The following is an 18283-nucleotide window of genomic DNA, read 5'->3' on the forward strand; positions in this document are numbered from 1 at the left end:
CACACCTTCTTAGCACGCATCAACAGTCACCTCGAAGACAACTCACTCTATCCCCACACCATCATTGGATTTAGCCCTCACCTTTCTACTCAAGACGCTATGTTGCAGCTCAAACATCAAGTGCTAAGCGATCGTTCCCGTAACATGAAAGCCATTCTCGGACTCGACCTAACTCAAGCCTTTTATAACATTTCCCACGGAGCTATCCTTGACCAGGTCTCCAACCTCCACCTGGGAGAGCGAGCCTACAATTACATTCATGACTTTCTCTCCAATCGCACGACCACCCTCTCGACCGGAGATTTACGATCAGACCAGCTTCTCCTTGGCAGCAAAGGCACCCCGCAAGGTTCAGTTATCTCTCCCATGCTCTTTAACTTAGTCATGATCGGCCTTGCCCAGCAACTACAACGAGTCGACAATATCAACCATACCATCTACGCCGACGACATCACCATCTGGTCGTACCGAGGCAGTGATGGTCAAGTGGAGTCAGCCTTCCAAACGGCGATTGACACGGTTGAAGCCTATCTCCAAGGGACCGGACGGCGCTGTTCGCCGGCTAAATCGAAGCTTATGCTATACAAGCTGATTCAGCGGGGTCGCCCTCCCAAACACCAATCTGATCACCGACCCTGTGACGCCATCACCCTACGCCTTCAAGATGGCAGTATCATTTCACAGGTCCCTAGTATCCGGGTCCTCGGTCTCACCATCTCTACCAACGGCTCCAACGCCTTGGCTCTCAACAAGATCTCTGCCTAATCTCAAAACACCCTACGACTTCTTAAACGTATCTCTAACCGACGAGGGGGACTCAAAGAAGAAAGCCTTCTCCGCTTCGCCCAATCCTTTGTCATATGTCACATTACCTACGTGGCTGTGTACTTCAACTGGTACCGAGATGAGCAAAATAAGCTCGGCACCCTTATACGAGGGGTCTACGAGCAAGCACTTGGCCTCGCTCATTGCACCAGCACTGAACATTTCAACCAACTGGGAGTTCACAACAACCTTTCCGAACTCATTGAAGCCCGACAACGCTCTCAGCTTGAACGGCTCACCCTTACTGAAACGGGACGCTTTATTCTATCCACGCATAGCTTCACTTACGATACGCAAAAAGGCCCCAATCAACCGATCCCAACCGACTTCCGTAGCTGGATCTACATTGACCCTATCCCTAGAAACATGCACCCTGAATATAACAGTGCCCGGCGCCAAGCTCGGGCCGGAGCTATCACAAAAGCCCTTGCTCACGTACCTGGCGTCACATTTGTTGATGCAGCCCAATATTCCCATGGTACACGATTTGTGGCCGTCGCTACACGCGATGGAGTCCTACACCAAGCCTCCAGCGTCACTACCCCCACTGCCGAGACGGCTGAAGAAGTGGCCATTGCCCTGGGCACATTTGATACCACCTGTCACACCATCGTGTGTGACTCTCGCTCAGTCGTCACTAACTTCAGCAAAGGCCAGATTTCTCCTCAAGCTCTTTGCATGCTCTGCCAGGCACCACACTCTAAAGACAACATGATCTCCCTGACATGGATCCCGGTCCATGCGGGTCCTGTCCACCCACACCTCCCCAATCTCAACAAGGTCACCCACTCCATTGCGCGAGGCCTAGTCAACCGCGCCGGAGTCACTGGAGACGAGTTGGACAGCAGGAACAATCTGACAACTTATAACGATTTCGTTAAGGCCTTTTACCTCAGTCGCCGAACCTTCCCCCGCCTCACCCCAAGTTTAGCCGGGCGCAGGCTACCACCCTGCGTCTGCTACAAACAAACACGTACCCTTCACCCGCCCGCCTACACCTTAGATTTCCAGACATCTACACTACCCCCACCTGCCGGTGCTGTGGCATTCACCCGGCTACGCTTCCGCATATGCTGTGGGAGTGCGCAGCACAGTACACACAGACTAACACCACGACTCTCTCGTCGAGGTTGCATGAGGCTCTGCGTAGCTTCGCCCTCGACGACCAACCCTGGGCGACTCAGCACGCCCGCGAGGCGGCGGCGAGGCAAGCCCTCGACGTCCCTTCATGGAGGCTTAGACTCGGCCATCATAAAGTGCTGGTTGTACAATAAACGTTTATTCCTCCTCCCTAGTGACTTCTACGGGCGAATCGTCGTCTTCGACGTCCTGAATAGACAGGAATTATACGTGTTTCAACATCATTGCTTCTGCAGGTAGGCAGTGCTAACGGCTCAAGAAGGCACTGTACAATTGGCTACATTTATCAGTAATGAATATATGGTCATTTACGCAGAGGTCTATGTGAGGTATGCGGATTATATTAGGCGGCTGCCGTTGACATTACCTGCACGAATAACTCCTCTTTTCCGGCCAGTAATTAACAAAGGAGTACTTTTTAACCTTTGAACAATAATATTGCAACACAATGCGAAATAAAAGCTGTCCAGTACGCCAATCATACCCGTTGGTTTGCAGTCTGGTGCCATGAACCCCTATCGAGAAATTCACCCTGAAAATAAGGTGCGTATTGGGTTGTTGCTCCCTTGAGCAATTATTGTAAGCGCATTTTTCGACAGTCTCAATCAGCGTTAACAGCTAATGCCGATACAACATATCTAAACTTCTGGCCGTGCCAAGCAAAATGCTAGTTCGTTTGTGAAGATCGCCTGTTCAGCAGCCTGCACATCTTTCCACAGACAATTTCAAACAATGATGTAGTTTAAGATGCACCTTTGCACGAATATATATGTTCTGCATAGAAATTGACAAAACCAAATAATAAGTTTGTATTGTATTAATCAACGAAAGGCTCACACGAAATATACATATCCATAGAATGTTTTCGAGTATTAATTATAAAACGAACTATGCAGGAAAACGTGTTTGGGGCGAGGCGTAAGATAATAAATGAATAAATATATAGAGAGTGACAGACCTAGAGAGAGGAATAGAGGACAAGGAGGAGAGTGAAAAGACCGGATTGAAAAAGCTGATTAGTCCTCAGCCCTACCTCACTCCCCTCCCCTCTTGGCGAAATGAAAACTCTCCGTCTGTGCTTTATTGCTTATTAGCTTAGTGCATTTTCCCTTTCTTCAGTACTTTCTCATGGAGTCTGGTGCAGTAACAGTCGTTGTGTATTTCTTGTACCTCCTTATCTGTGTAGAGTTTCCAAGTATGACTATCATTTGGTACCATTGAGAAAGTTACTATTGTGCGTTACAACAGGTGTTGTACCTTTTATACCGAAGCAACGCCTTTAATCTGAATTGTTTCAATCACAGATGAAGCAGATATAGTGGCGGATTTCCTGTTCCTGTTGTAACCAATGCATTAGAAAAAAAGTTACTTAATCTACTTCTTCGGGGTGGTATACCAGCTTGGATTTTCACTTCATCCAACCTACAACTTGTGAACGCTTAATTCTGAATTAATTACATCATAGGCATAGCGGCAAAAAAGTCTTTATTCTTCGACAGTGCTTGCCACGCTTAGTAAGGTCGTGCATCGCCATTTGCTTGCCTCCTTATTCTTTCCTTGTTTTATTAACACACGTATATTCATAAGGCACATCCCCTCTTGACCAGCAGGCGCATTGCTCCTTGCATGCTTTTTTAGCGTCCTCGCTATCGCACTGGAAGAGGCAAGTTACATCGTGAAAATATTACCATAATATTCAAGTTTACGTACTTTAACAACAAATGCAACCAACGTATAGTCGGAGTGCGTGGCTATCGAGGACTTTTTGTGCCACAGGTTGGCGCTGGGGGCACCGAGCTGAGGCATTTTTGTGTCCCGTGAAAGCGAGAATGTTTGTGATCCACTCTGACATGTATTCAACCCCTCAGCGATCAAGCAGCGCTCACCGGTAATGCAAAACGCGCCGACCGCCAGGCGGTCCGAGTGTCGTGCAAGGTCAATTCACGTGGTTGCCAATGCGATGCTGAAATCCGGTTCTAAACAAATGGGCAACGACATCAGTTATTGTCGTGCGATTGAAGCGCAACTGCATCTCGCGGGGGAAAATGTGCACCAGTTGATGAGAAGTTCTGCTTCTAATAGGTCACCAAACGAAACGTGTGGAAAAGGATAGACGATGTCATTATAGAATGGGAAATGAAGTTATAGGCCGTTTGATTCCATCCGGGAATAATTATATGCAGGAAACTGTGCACTCTTCCTGAAAAATGCGCGAGGCTATGCGTGCTGCGTAGAGTGTACTATAAATCAAGGTTAAGTGGGACGAGCGGTCAGGGCAGTGTATTGTGTTAAGGGAGGGGCCCAACGATGAAAAATGCTCTTTTGGCCCTAGGATCAAAGTGGAGTGGGCCGCATCGTCGTCGGAGCGTTGGAAACTACTGGCGATACTGCTCGGCGGGATCGTTCGTACCACATTGTGCGCTTGTATTTGAGATAGCACCGCTTCAATGGTGCTTGTTCCTGATTAGATGTGGCGTGTATTTGTGTCTTAAGAATAAATGGCTCTCTTTTAATGCGAAAGCGTTATATGCCTCGCATTAGGCGAAAATATGGCGTCGTCGGCCTCGCCACCGGGAAATGGTAGCAGAAATGGCCAACCGGGCAAACCGCAAAAAGACGAGAGGAATGTCCGGATTGATGTCAAATTTTGTAGGCGTTGTTGTAAACAAAATAAATCAGTGCCTATTAAAAAGAAATTTGGTAAATGTAGGGTTCAGTGTGAATGGGACCCGCGCCTCGGGGGTGCGAGATGAGCACGCTTTCCCGACGCCGCAAACGTGCTTATTCCGGTCGAGAGTTTTCACATTTACAATTAGTGCATTTAAACGATATGATAATTTTTCTTTTATAGATGTCCTGAATTTCACTGTTTCCTCTGATTTGCCGACAAGTTTACTCATCCGCCTCTCGTTTTTGCGCGACACAGCTAAGAAACCTGGTTAATTTCGCTACTATGTTCTTGCCTTCAATTATTCTCCTTCCTTTTTAATATTCCACCAAGAAGAAGCGAACGTGAAACAACACGATAAAAATTTCTTAAGTAGCTTTATGTTGCAGATCGGCTAATGTGACAAAACTACGCGTTCCTTTTAGAAAACTGTGTTGAAGACAGCAGTTTGCCGTGCTAAAGTTATAGTTGGTAACGGCCGACAAGAATCATAGGCGCACCAGAGCAAAGAAAGACATGGAAAACATGTAGTCTACAAAGTTTCTACTACAAAATAGGGCGTCCGCGCAACAAAAGCACACCGGCCAGCAGACGACGCACTTCACAATGACAGGGAAATTTAAAACGTCCTCTTGCATAATCCATGCCTGAAATATATATGTGCCCAATGGCGCAAATATTTATTGGAATTTCAAATGAAGTGGTATTTTAAGAGCAGATATGCGCAATCGGTATCAGTGCCCGCAGCGAAAACGGCGCAGAACTGGTCTGCGCTCCAATCGAGTTCGCTCGAAGTGCCCTGCACAACTTTAACGTTCTATCGTTAAGGATACCGTGTCGCAATGACTCCGGTGTCGGCATCCGGCACTGGCCGTTTCGTTCCGAACCACGTATACCGAACCGCGCAGGCCCTCTTGGCATGACAGATCTGAGAAGCGTTACTGAACTAATTTAATTTATGAAAGTAAAATGCGTCAGGAAAATCGTAAAGGATGACTTAAAGACAACCTACGGACATGCGAGCGTCGCATTATAATTTGAATATATGAGAAAGTATAATTCTGTTACGCGCAGACTGAAACACCATCCCCTTTTCCAGCTTTTCTACAATTAATAGAGCGGCGCGTCCAGCTCGGTTCCTTCCAACAATAGCATCCAAATGTCTGTGCCTACCGTGCATCTGCGGCCCACGCAAGAGGCCGTGTTTCCACGAGAAAGCTCGCTATCCTGCATTGTGTTCGCCGCCTGCGTTTCCATAAGCTGCATTTGCCAGGAAGCCAGAGAAGGAGTAACGGATCTTTGAATGCTATTGCGTTCCCCTCTTAAAGGCGGAGCTTTATCGTCCTTCAATTGTTTTCCACACGCGCTTGTCTCATTGGGGAATCGCCGTCTCGCCCACTCAACCTATTGTAGTAGACTGTACTTCTAAGATATGCCTTGATTCTCTTACCGTACTTCACGCTGCAATGCCGTCAAAACTGTTTTAACGTAGCTATAAAAAGTGAATGGCCATATATACAGCATTAAAATTGTGAGCTTTGATTAGTAACCTTCTTTATTAACTTCCTTTTCACTGAATAATGTGTTTTCGCGATGTCTTCAACAGCAGAGAAACAATGCAGGTTACCCACGTGCTGGGGTAGTGAAGATGAAAGTTTGTGAATTATTTGAATCCAGTGTTGATTTTGTAATGACACCGAAATAGCACTGGTATGTTGGCACTAAGTGCACATGCATGTACTACGTAATTCAAGATCTGGATGAACTCGTTGCTCTCAATTCGTGCAAAACTTTCCAGGCTCACCGGTGTAATGCCTGCAGTTATAGAATGCGGGCTATAAATCCAGATGGGTCAGACGCGTTGGATCGTGACGCGATCTTGAGGCGAATGTTGTTATTTCCTTACGCTTCTATTGTACTGTTGTGTGCTCTGTCTATGTAGCCATGTTATTCGAGCAGGCGTAGTGAACTTGATGCAGTAAGCCTCTAACGACAAACGTTGATTTCTTTTTTCGTCGAGAAGTGGGCCCCGCAAAATGCAGATGGCGTTTTTATGCCTCCAACAGCCGCCGCTGCAAGACGTATAGGCTTCTACGAGAGCTTGGCTACCATGTCTACGTATAACTTGAACAGCGTTCGAGTCGCTGAGCACTGTAGTTACATGCCTGGAAGCGATGCGCGTTCGACCACTGTGTCTGTGTAACGTGTAGCTTTATGTCGATCGAACACAGAAAAGATAGATCTCCATTTACTATTTTTCGCTACGCCAATTCTACAGTTCGCGAACCTTAGTAGGCAAGTTAGGTTCAAGTTCGAGCCATTCCATTTTGAAAATGAGTTTCATAATCTATTGAAATATTATTGCATGATAGAATCAATTTTTAATTATATCTTGCTTACAATACAACATTTTCCGCCGAGTTATTGCGGCGCTGCTGGAGGAATACCTTAATTTTGTTTCTCTCCAAGAAGCGGGACAATGCGAAGCAAGTACCCAGCCGTGTAGGGTGCGGTATTAAGTGCTCGTTGTCGTTCTCTTTGCTAGGAACGAAATTCAGTTTCAAGAACGCATAAGCAGTAGCAACATTCTATGTGATTGCATTATATTATCGCTTCGGGTAAGAATTAAGTATTTTGTTCTTTCACAAGATTGTACCGGCGCGAGCATTCGTACAGCTTATATACTGAGATATTCACACGAACGAAAAGCATCGATCTGTAAAATGCTTAACTGTATTTTCCGAACCCATCCCGTGTGCGACATTTGTGATATTCCAGTGCATCGTAGTGTCACTTATTAAGCGGCCAATTGTTGGATTGCATCGTTTCCCTCATTCCGAGGTGGGGTGCCAAATTTCAAGATAGCCTTCGTCCGAGTAGCCGATGCAGCGGTATGGAACAGTTATTGCATGAGGTTAAATGAAAGCAACGGTTTAATTTATGCTCAGCATAATTACGTTATTCGCTCTTTCTTGGTAACCATGACACGCGTTGCTAAAACAATGTAATGCAAAAGGATAGACAGTTGGGCGAGTTGGTACGGTAACATGATGTTTCACTTCGCGCTAGAAGCCGAAATAAAGCAATGTGTCTGCTTAAACGACCAAAAAATTTTTCTATAGATCCGGATTTGCAGGAATGTTTATCATTTTACTCATTTTAGCCTTTAATATGGGCTATTTAGTTTTAATGACCCTTCTGGGAAGAATGATGGTGATTATTATTTATTGGCATCGCCTTTAAATTGGGGTGGTGACAAGTATACGCCTAAGCTGTTCGAGTTAATTACGTATGCTATAGATGCGTTTTATTTTATCATTCTTCCAGACATTGCGTTAATTTTGTTTTTATCTTCCTCAAATTTGCACCGCTACCTATGCCTGTGGCGGACACACTCGCATCAGCAACTCCACGGCTTCAGCGCCGCGCAGTTATAGCAGACATAAGTCTACCAATGATGGAACCCATCAATGGTAGTGGGTTCGAACAGGAATATTGCCATCATCACTTTTGGTGCGAATGAATTTTGGTGCCCCCGATGGTCGAGGTTTACAATCCCACCCAATTCGTGGTTTCAAATCCCACTAAGAGCTGCCGGTTCGAATGCCTTAATTAAGCCTACTTTCATTACATGTGCCTTAATTAACTTCGCCTTAACGCCAAAGGTTATGGGTTCGACCATGAATGGTGGCACCATCACTTTTAATCCCATTGAACATTAGTCCCACCAAAAATCAAGGGTTCGACTCCCACCAAAACCTTGGGTGGGAGTCGAACCTACGACGTCTGGTGCCAATTAAGGCAAAGTCAATGAAGGCATGCTAACACACGACCTTTGTTTCAAAGATCTTGCTTTCGGGTCCCATGAATGGCTATCGCTGGCAGCATCAATTTATGTGCCATGATGACAGACAATGGATTTTTAGACCCATGAGCCACTTAGGCTTTCGCCTTAAAAAAGATACATGACATTACACAAAGTAAGAACAAGCGCTTGGTGGCGAAACCGTCCACTTCGTTTGGACGCTCACAGTGCCCATTCGTCCATCCATTCATAGAAGCGCTTCAAGCAAGAATATTTAAAAGGGAAATTGTTGGATTTCACACTTACCATTTGCATTTATAAGCTGAATTATTTTGCATTTCTATTGGTACTATTCAACACAGTTTCGGCAATTAGTGGGCGGCCTCGTGAAGAATGACAAGCAGATTTTTGAAATCCATGAATTGCAAGTGATTTTTGAATGCTGAGCTGTGTCTATGTCAAAGAATGACAGTAGTATAAAACCGTGACTAATTACATAACCTAGACTTGGGTTAACTTTACTAAATCCTAGCTCAGCCACTGCGACAACAGTCGGGTGATTCAGAAGCCTTGCTACCGGTATTATTTGGGTCGAGGTTTTCTCCTAATTATGTTGTTGCGACATTGTTCACTTTGCAGCCTGCTCCGTTAAGACCGAAGTCAACGCTTGATTGAGTCTTTCGCTCGTTCAACCACGTGCCAGCTTATACAATGACAGTTTTAGTGTGAAAGCGCTACTACACTACCAACCTGGATTTCGCCTCAGTCTCTATGAAGCCTGTTCTTCTGTGGCCGCGAAACAGCAGGTTCCGCCTCCATAACCGGGCGACGCTCACACGAGCCGCCGCCCGTGACGTCATGAAAATCTACCGCTCTCTCTAGCTAACTTGCAGGCGTGCGCGTCGCTTAGTGACTCCTGCTTTACGCTTCTCTGCGCACAACGACGCCCGCGTTTATATGCGTGAAATAAGTATGGCAGGTGAACTGGGATCGTCGTCGGAAATGTCTGCAGGAGGGCTTAGTCGCGCCAGGCGCCGCAACCAACAACGATCTCGGCTACACAGGCAGCGGGAGTCGACCAACGAAGATGTGGCCAAGCAATTGCGACGGCAGCAACATAGAAGTCAATTAATGGTGTTGAAACGTGCCAACGAAACTGAGATTGCACAAGCGTGCCAACCACGCAGCCGAAACGGACGGACAACGACAAGCCTGACTAGGTCCCTACGTTTATTTCCAGCATTGCATTGAAAATCTGCTTTGGCACGAATTTCCGTAGTTGGCGCTGCCAAACTGTCTGTCAAATTTATCAATCTGGAAAAGTGCGAGCATAGCTTCTTCCACTATCTCGCATCCTCGCTAAGCTGCGCACTCTTTAGCTAATAGAGAGTTATAATTAAGCGGGTTTACGGGCCAGTGGTAGAGCGGCCGAGTGGATACGGCAGCGAAGCGTAGGACGAAAGCAAGAGCATTGACGCGAGAGCGTTAGACGCTCCGTGTTGCACAAAATCTGGCGTCGGCGTCCAGCGTCGACTATCCTTCCGGGAATAATCATTTCGAAGCACGTATTCCAAACGGCGCATACCTAACCAAGCAGGCCCTCCGTGTAGCGCAAAGTAGTTATTGAGCTTATGGAGTTGCTCATTGTAAAATGTGTCCTAAAAAGCGTAAAGTACGATTTACACAAAACCTACGGACTTGATAACGTCGGATTGTAATTTAAATACACGAGAAACAAATTCGATTACGCGGGAAGTCAAACACAAACCGCTCTTAACGCGTTAGCGTTTTCCAGCTGCCGTTTGACGTCTGCCTTAGTAGCAGCGACGCCCCCCCCCCCCCCAGTTGCTTGCAAACCGCCAAAAAAAAAAAGAAAAAAAGAACCACGAAGCTCGCCTTCGTCGATGGCCTTCGCCGCCAGCGTTTCCCGGTAAACCTTACGGTTACATAAGCTGCAGTTGCCGGGAAGCATGAGGAGCTGGGTCTTTGAATGCTACCGCTTCCACTCTTAAACGTGAAGCTTAGGGGTCCTGAAAAGTTTTTCAAGCGAAAGCTTTACTGGCCGCGAACTTGCGATTTCGCCATGGCGGTGCTCCGAGGAGGCACATCACGTCACAACGCGCGCGTCGCCACGGATATTTCTCTCTCTCTCTCGCTTCCTAGTCACTACTGCGCATGCGCCACAAGTAGCACCGAGCCACAGCTGTTCCGCCGTTGCACAGCGCCGCGCCTTTCCGCCGCCGCCGTTTGTTATGACGTCACACCACGTTCCTCGTCGTTGCGTTCCCCTCCGCTCGCTTCGCCAGCTGCGTCGCATGCCTAATAACATGTCGGAGGATTGAAAAGCAGAGCTCGCGTGCGCCGCAACCACAGTTGAGGTGGCAGTATGGACGGCGACAATTCTGATAAGCAGGAGGAGGCCTGGAATCGACATGGGAACGAGATGAAGAGGAAACGAATCGCCCAGGAAACAGACGAACAGCGCATCGAACGACTGGCTAAACGCCGCAACATAGCTAGGCAACCAGACTTACCTGGACTTGCAATCAAGATTAACCAAGGCTAACTATGCGATGCCTTAGCCTTCCCTATGTATATATGGCATAGCCGAGCTGAGCCACTACCAATTTTTTATAGCTCAGCGATTCCTCAATCAGTCGACCGGAGTGAACCCCCTGAATGAAACTAAATGTAGCGACATACGTTTATGTTGTCGCCGCAGCTGCTGCGAGCAAGATGAACGGATGTAGGACAGGTCTGCGTCTCCCTATTGGTTGAGCGAAATGACGTGGCCTCAGTCGCGCCGTTTTCTCTATGTTTTCTTCTTTTCCGGGTCTCGGCCCACTCGCCACCATGGCAGTCGGCCGTGGAGATCGCAAGAGTTTTCACACGTTTAGGTTAAGTTTCGTGGCTATCCGCTTCATTGAAGAACCATGCTTTTGTTTTGTTTTATTTTATAGGTTGATTTTAATGGTACTGAAGGTGCAAACGCATACGAAAGGAGCTCTTCTCTTTGTTGATGGCGTACAGAGATCAGGTATGGCTAGACTTATGCACAGGTGCTGTTCTCGCTGATCGTTCAGATGTTTTTTCTCCTGACTCTGCTATTGTCAATAATGTATGAAGGTATGGAGTGCTCAGGCTGTGTGCTTTCCTATATCGTGCTAAAAACGTTACACACGTTAGTGTTGTACTCCAAAGAGTACGTAGCATTGTCAGTCCATGCCTTTTTAATACACCGCAAAGAGATTTTGGGAGGACAAGCTTCACTGTTGTAAGTAGACTTTGTCCCCTTTGCCGCGTTGGCAGAATAAAGTAGTGCACCAGTTTATTGGCTGCTATTGACATGGAAGCAACACAAAGAAAAGGAGGAAGGTGCTCGTTGATAGAAACCATTTCTATGTGTAACTATTGACACGTGTACTTGTTTGTCTTTATCGGCCGACACGTTTCACCACCTAACAAATGTTAATGCACAGCGCAGCACGCGCCTGCATGTATGGGAAGTTTCTGTAATGTTATCGATGCTTCCATCCGCTGTCACTGACCGAACCTTTTCTAATCTGATTGCATGTGTGCGCGACGCGAATAATGTAGAACTTTGTGAAAGGCGCGCGGGTCCCAGTGATAATTCTGGAACATTCGACGACTGATGTACAAAAGCCGACGCGCTTGACCCGCTAATCAGATTTTCGACGATCGCCGTCTTTGTTCGCCGTTTTCATTGAGCAGTGAGTGTAGCCTGTTTTGCCGGGCACAGGTTCGGCAAATAAAATCAGTTTGCCATTCACAGTTTTCTTGCTGTGCCCTCAACCAGCACTACCACGTGACACTATCGCCCTTCCATACGCTTTGTTTACAAATGAAGTACCGCTCCAATGCAATGTTTGCGCTTGAGCACCAGCAGCACCAGTTTCTCATAAAGGTGTAGGACCAGTTTCAATGCATACAGAGATGACATTGTCATGACGAAACGGCGAGAGCAGTTGAGATGTTGCACGTTGATCACGCACATTTGTACGTAGCGCTTGCGTTATTCAGGCCAATATGTCCCGCGCCTTACGTTCGCCCCTGGTGGTACTATGATCCTTAAATTATGAAGCTGCACAAGCTCGACACACGGCAGTCAATTCGGCACACGCAACTACACACTTGCGCACTTTGAGCAGAGCTAAGACGTCCGAGTTGCAGAATCAGCAGCTACATTGTGCGACACAAACCCAAACGCATCGCCTTTTCCCATGTGCCGCTGAAACTTTGATTTCGTCACAGCCCTTTCACTCCGGACAAGAGTCTTAGAAAGCCATCTAAAGAATCTGACCTGCGCAATAGTAATAACCGGCGTCTGTTCAGAAATAAATCGCTTTGGCGAAGCCCGCGCGCCACGGAGCGAACGACCAAACTGTGAGGGCGATCAACGAGGAAAAGCGCTAGTGGCAAGAAGACCAGGAGCCTGTTCACGGCCAAGCGCTCACTTCAGGTACTCCAAGGCGGTCATCCACTGCAAATCGTCGCCAAACCGAGCTGCTGCTGATGCTTCTCGCGGGCTAGAGATGTCCTCTGCGGTCGTGAAAAACCTCCGAGGCTTTTTCACCTGCAGGCGAGCCAGCGCTCCGATTAAAGATGAGCCCGACGACGAGCCATTGCTATTCGTACGGGTGGCCGCCATGTTCGTTTCTGAAAAACGCTGGTTGTCTGCGCGCGTTCCGTTGGGGAGAGTAGACAAGCGAGTGAGCTTTCCTCTCTGTAAGCACGCTGGCCGCCTCAATGTTTTGCACATGCGCGTGCAGTGGCGTCTCCGCTCGCCTGTAAAACCGCTTAAACATAACTTCCTATCGTCACAGTTTTGCTAACAGCGAAAGTGTTAGCCTCTTATTGGTCGAAATTCATCGCGGGGTTGTGCTTACGAAAAAAAAAGAGATCTGCAGGAATTGTAACGAAAAGTGCATCTTAGTATTTAGTATCTCGCGTAAAAGATACAGCACGACATTCGTTCCTATAAAGAACAAGCACAAAACAAACACTCCAACCAAACGTTTCATATGCAATATCACCAGCCTAGCAACTGATTTCATTGTTGATGCAGCACCGATTTGAGTAGGCAATGCATAGTTAGGACTCCCGCGAAGCAGCGTAAATACGAGGAGCGGCAAAGGGAAAAGAAACGGCGATATGTCCAGCAGCAGTGTCCTGTCAAATTAATAATATTTGGGGTTTTACGTGCCAAAACCACTTTCTGATTATGAGGCACGCCGTAGTGGAGGACTCCGGAAATTTTGACCACCTGGGGTTCTTTAACGTGCACCTAAATCTAAGCACACGGGTGTTTTCGCATTTCGCCCCCATCGAAATGCGGCCGCTGTGGCCGGGATTCGATCCCGCGACCTCGTGCTCAGCAGCCCAACACCACAGCCACTGAGCAACCACGGCGGGTTGTCCTGTCAAATTGAACATTGCTACTATTACTCTTAATTACCGTTACTACCATTGCTCTAAAGCAAAGAAAGCATTGCACACCCCCCTAAGCAGTTCTGCAATTTCGAAAGGCCGAAATGGCGAATCAGTTTTTTATGTAAAGAAAGTGCGTAGTAAGAATCTAAAACACAATACATTTAATTATATTAAGTGATTCCATTTCATGAACACCGTATCATGGAGTTCAATTACATATTTCTCTAGAGAAAAAAATGCTAACTGCACCTGGTCACACTCTAGCTTGGCGTATGCTGATGTGGGTCAGGATTATGTTTTCTTTTTGATGGAAAGAATGCGCCTCTAATATAATTTCTACGTTTCTTTGTTGCTTTTGCGCCTAGTGTGTTCCCTAACGTAGATCGCGAACAACGAGAATAGAAAGCGATCTGTAAGGCGTCCAAGAAAGTGTTTTTGCTACGCTGATCTGGGACATATATCTGCGACAATTGAAGCTTTAAAACTTTGTTGTTGCATTCGACCACAAGCATTCATAGAAACGAAAAACCTTCATAGAAATTAAGCAACTGTGTCAACGTGGGCATGCAGAAGTAGCGATTATAAAACAAGTATCGCAACTCACGTCACAACCGGTGCCAAAGGTTTCATCAGGGGAGGGCACTTGCATTCTGAAAAGTCCAATTCACTATTGTTGAAGATGTCTACTTTCATATCCACTATGCTATTTTATAATCTTTCTATGCGCACGACAGGAAGGGAGTATCTTGTAGGTGTTAGTTCCACAGACGAGAGAGGAAATGCTTTATAGAGGCAGTACACAGACGTCACCCTGATGTATAACTGTCCCCAAACTGGCTAATTTTCTCAGAGGGAACACGTGAAACAGATGGGTGTGACGAATAAGCATACGGATAGGCATTAGGATGCGGTTCGTATACACGTTGGTCTCCGAAGGACCCGTTCCAGAGTTGAATCTCGGACCGGGTTAACTACAACGCCAGCAGAGTGTTCATTGTTTGCTTCGTTCATATTGCGCCCGGCCTGGTGCCCAGTAGCACATCTTTACTCAACAGCCTGTACCCAATCTTAGCTAATAAACAGGCCCGTTCACCGTAATATTTACGACAAGCAGCAAGTGCGCTCTCCACTCTGTCAAGTACATTGCACGCATCACCGTCTGGTGTGTCCGCAAGTCAGATGCGGTGAAAATAGTTGAATGGCTAAAGAAGAAATATGTGTTATTGCTTGCTCTGAATGTTTTTCTATTGGGAAAACTTGTGCTTAGGGCACTTCATGACTTGCATGCCTTATTATTTGTGCTGTCGTACGCCTTGCCTGCAGTTCGTATAGATAACGAATTTTACAAGAACAAAATTAAAAGAACAGACATTATTTACCACAATGTCCACAGTTATCAGCATGCGACCGCTTTTTTTTTATATGTATAAGATGTGCTTCCTTGTGTTAAGGAAGATGCGAAGTCTCTTATGCTAGTTCTGTTTAGTGTATGTTGACCTTAATATATCAAACGCTGCCTGGGTATGTACGATGTAGAGATGAAATCTCCCGCGCAATGCAGTTTCGACAGACCAGATGTTCCATTTCCTATATTATACCAAGCGTATTCGTGATGCTCAAGGCGTTTCTGTAGTAAGTCGCTTTGCTTAATTATGCCTGCCATCCTCTTGGATGACCAGAGTGGATGCAACTAAACAACTATACCAGAATAAATACGCCAATTCTCTAGAGAACATGGTGACCAGAATTTAACAACTGCTTTCTCGTTCAGGGCACTTTATACTCTTTGCATCTGATAAATGAAGTACTCTAATGTATCACTGAATAAAACTAGAAAATACGATTGCGTACTGCTATACAGCACTTCAAGGGGATCCAGTTTGTCGTACGGTATAGGATAGTTTGAAAATTTGAATTGTACGAGCTAGATATGACAGTGAATGTGGTTGCAGTGGTGGCTTTCTTTATTCTAGGCCATATAACACTTTTATAGGTTAGAAACCATCAATAACGGTTCCTCTGTCAGTCTCTGCTAAAATTCACGCTAGTTGCGTTTATTTCAGTCTCGCTGTTGGGCTTTAGACGTTACGTATATTTCAGATGTAGTCACCCGGCCGTGCTTAACCATAAATTACAGGTTTAGAAGTTACTTTCATAAACATGTTGCATGTTGTGGAATATTATACAAAACTTAGCATCCACCTTATTGCAGCAACAAAACTCTAAACGTACTTTCTTTAGAAAAAACCTCGGGCCAGGAAGAAACCTCAAGAATTCAGAAAAATACCCCTTCGTTCAAATATGGAACCCGTTGGCATCCATCTACGACTTTGTCACTCTTATATGTGACGTAGCCACGAGGCGAAAGCTAATTAACTAACAGCTCGAACAGCAGAAACAATCACTACAGAAATTTGTTATTTGTGCAAACGCACAGAGTGCAAAAATATATTGAAATAATATTTTTGTTTGAATTAGACTTCGTTTGAATGTTAGAATTCCCAGATGCCTATAGTATGTTTTTTTTCCAAAATAATTGTTGTTGGCACTTTTGCAAACCTCGAAGCTTAGATGTCGAACTGCTACCAAATAACAAATAAATTTGTTCACTTCATTTAGAGGCGGTGCGACACTAAAGCATTATCCGTTCAACGTTGTGCACTACTATCAGTCGGTATTAATACATTTTTTGTCCAAACCATAGGCAGAATACTGAAGGAAGAACCAACAACGCCATTTCTTTTTATGTTATTTTTCGGTCAAGACAAAACGTACTCACGCCCTGCATTCTGCGCTGTATTACTTATTTGCTTTTTTCTTCAAAGTGATGGACAGCATCATAAGAGTTAGGTTTTACGTGCGGCGACTAAGAAGCAAAAATTTATCTCCCCTTTGCGAAAACGTTTTTCTAAATGTGCGTTTTAACTAGAGCCAGAAAGCATGACAAACCGAACACTTGGCAGTGCTCCGTGCCTTCGTTGTTCGCTATATTCAAAAACAATTCACGTATGATTTAAATGCCTCCAGCCCTGAAACTATCTGTGATCTTGGTGCAGCACTGATCACACAGTTGTGTTCTTTAAATAAAATTACGTTTCCTAGAGAGTTTCGTAGACTTAAATCGGCGTAACGTTCGTTTTTAAGGTATGAACGTTGTGACAAGTTACAATGATTATGCACAACACTTTACTTACCCCATGCACGCAGTATAAAGTAAAAAGAAAGTGAAAGCGAAAAGGTAAACAGACTTCATAGCGTCTCTAGGAATCCTTCGCTGCACTAACGGGAGCTGCAAGAAGTGTAGGGGCCCGGTAAAAGCTTGCGACTTTTATACTACCGAGCACGGAATGGTTAACTATCGTAACATTTTCTGTGATATTCAAATAATGTTTTTCTTTACTTATCCTGGGGAGCATGGGAACAAACATTATTTAGCCAATAAACAAGTGTTTCAGAACATTTGGGTTACTTCCTGCAGAATTGTCCTATAGGCTAGGGTCAGTGAATATGGCATTTGTCGGAGAACGAACTATATTGTTGTCGAACGAAGGGAACCTTTCGCCACCAGAGAGTAATGATAGTGACGTCTTCACGGACGCCGGTTAGTGACCAGTGGAAACGTGCGGAAATGGGATCAACCGGGATTTAATGAAGCACGAGTAGGTATAGCATTTCTCGATCAGAGGTAGAACCTCTCACTGGTCAACGCTCCCAAAAGTTGATATTCATACGTTGGTTATAACCACAAATTTACACTTAATAATGAAACATTTAGAACTCATAAACAGGGACTCGTCTTGCATGTCTACAACATTGCTCCTTTTGACAACGATGGGTCCTTTTTCGGCTATAGGGAATTCGATGAAATATTTTAGTTGTCTTAGTCTTTTCAAAAAGATCTGACGCCAGTAATATTTTACAACAGCAAACTTGCCGGCACTCGCGCATTTTTGGAAAAGTTTACCAATGTTGGCACCTGTAAAAGTTTTTACGGATATTACATCAAGCCATGCGAAAAACAAATTGTGTTCATAAAGACGTTTCACTCATTCGTCTTCCAACTTCGCGTTCGTATGTTTTCTGATGTTGAAAAGACACCGGAGGGTACTTTCTTCCAGCCAACTTCGCAGAAGTGTTCCTAAAGCAGAGAAACTCGGCACCCGGATGTTCGCTGGAAAGTCACTCTGACCAAAAAAGAAAAAAACACTATGAACTACCACGCCCGAATGTTCTGATCCTCTATTGCGAACTGTGCTTTTGTACGTCTCTGTCTTTTGTCGTTTACCTACTTTTCTTCAACCAATCCTCCCACCGCCTCTTACTAATGCCCCTTGCGGACATGTTTTCTTTACCACTGCTCCCGCTGAATCCAAGGGCTTCAAGGAGGCCAGTGG

General features: G+C 45.6%; 1 long non-coding RNA gene across 1 annotated transcript; it reads right to left on the minus strand.

Moving 5' to 3' along the window:
- Positions 1–3433: 3433 nt before the first annotated feature.
- On the minus strand, positions 3434–17225 carry LOC142576271 (uncharacterized). Its single transcript, XR_012826817.1, has 3 exons — positions 17084–17225; positions 14494–14539; positions 3434–3619 (listed from the first exon to the last, which is right to left on the minus strand). It is a non-coding gene; the product is annotated as an uncharacterized LOC142576271 (long non-coding RNA).
- Between the last annotated feature and the right edge of the window lie 1058 nt (positions 17226–18283).

This window comes from Dermacentor variabilis, chromosome 3, assembly GCF_050947875.1.
Source record: "Dermacentor variabilis isolate Ectoservices chromosome 3, ASM5094787v1, whole genome shotgun sequence".
Taxonomy (NCBI): Eukaryota; Metazoa; Arthropoda; class Arachnida; order Ixodida; family Ixodidae; genus Dermacentor; species Dermacentor variabilis.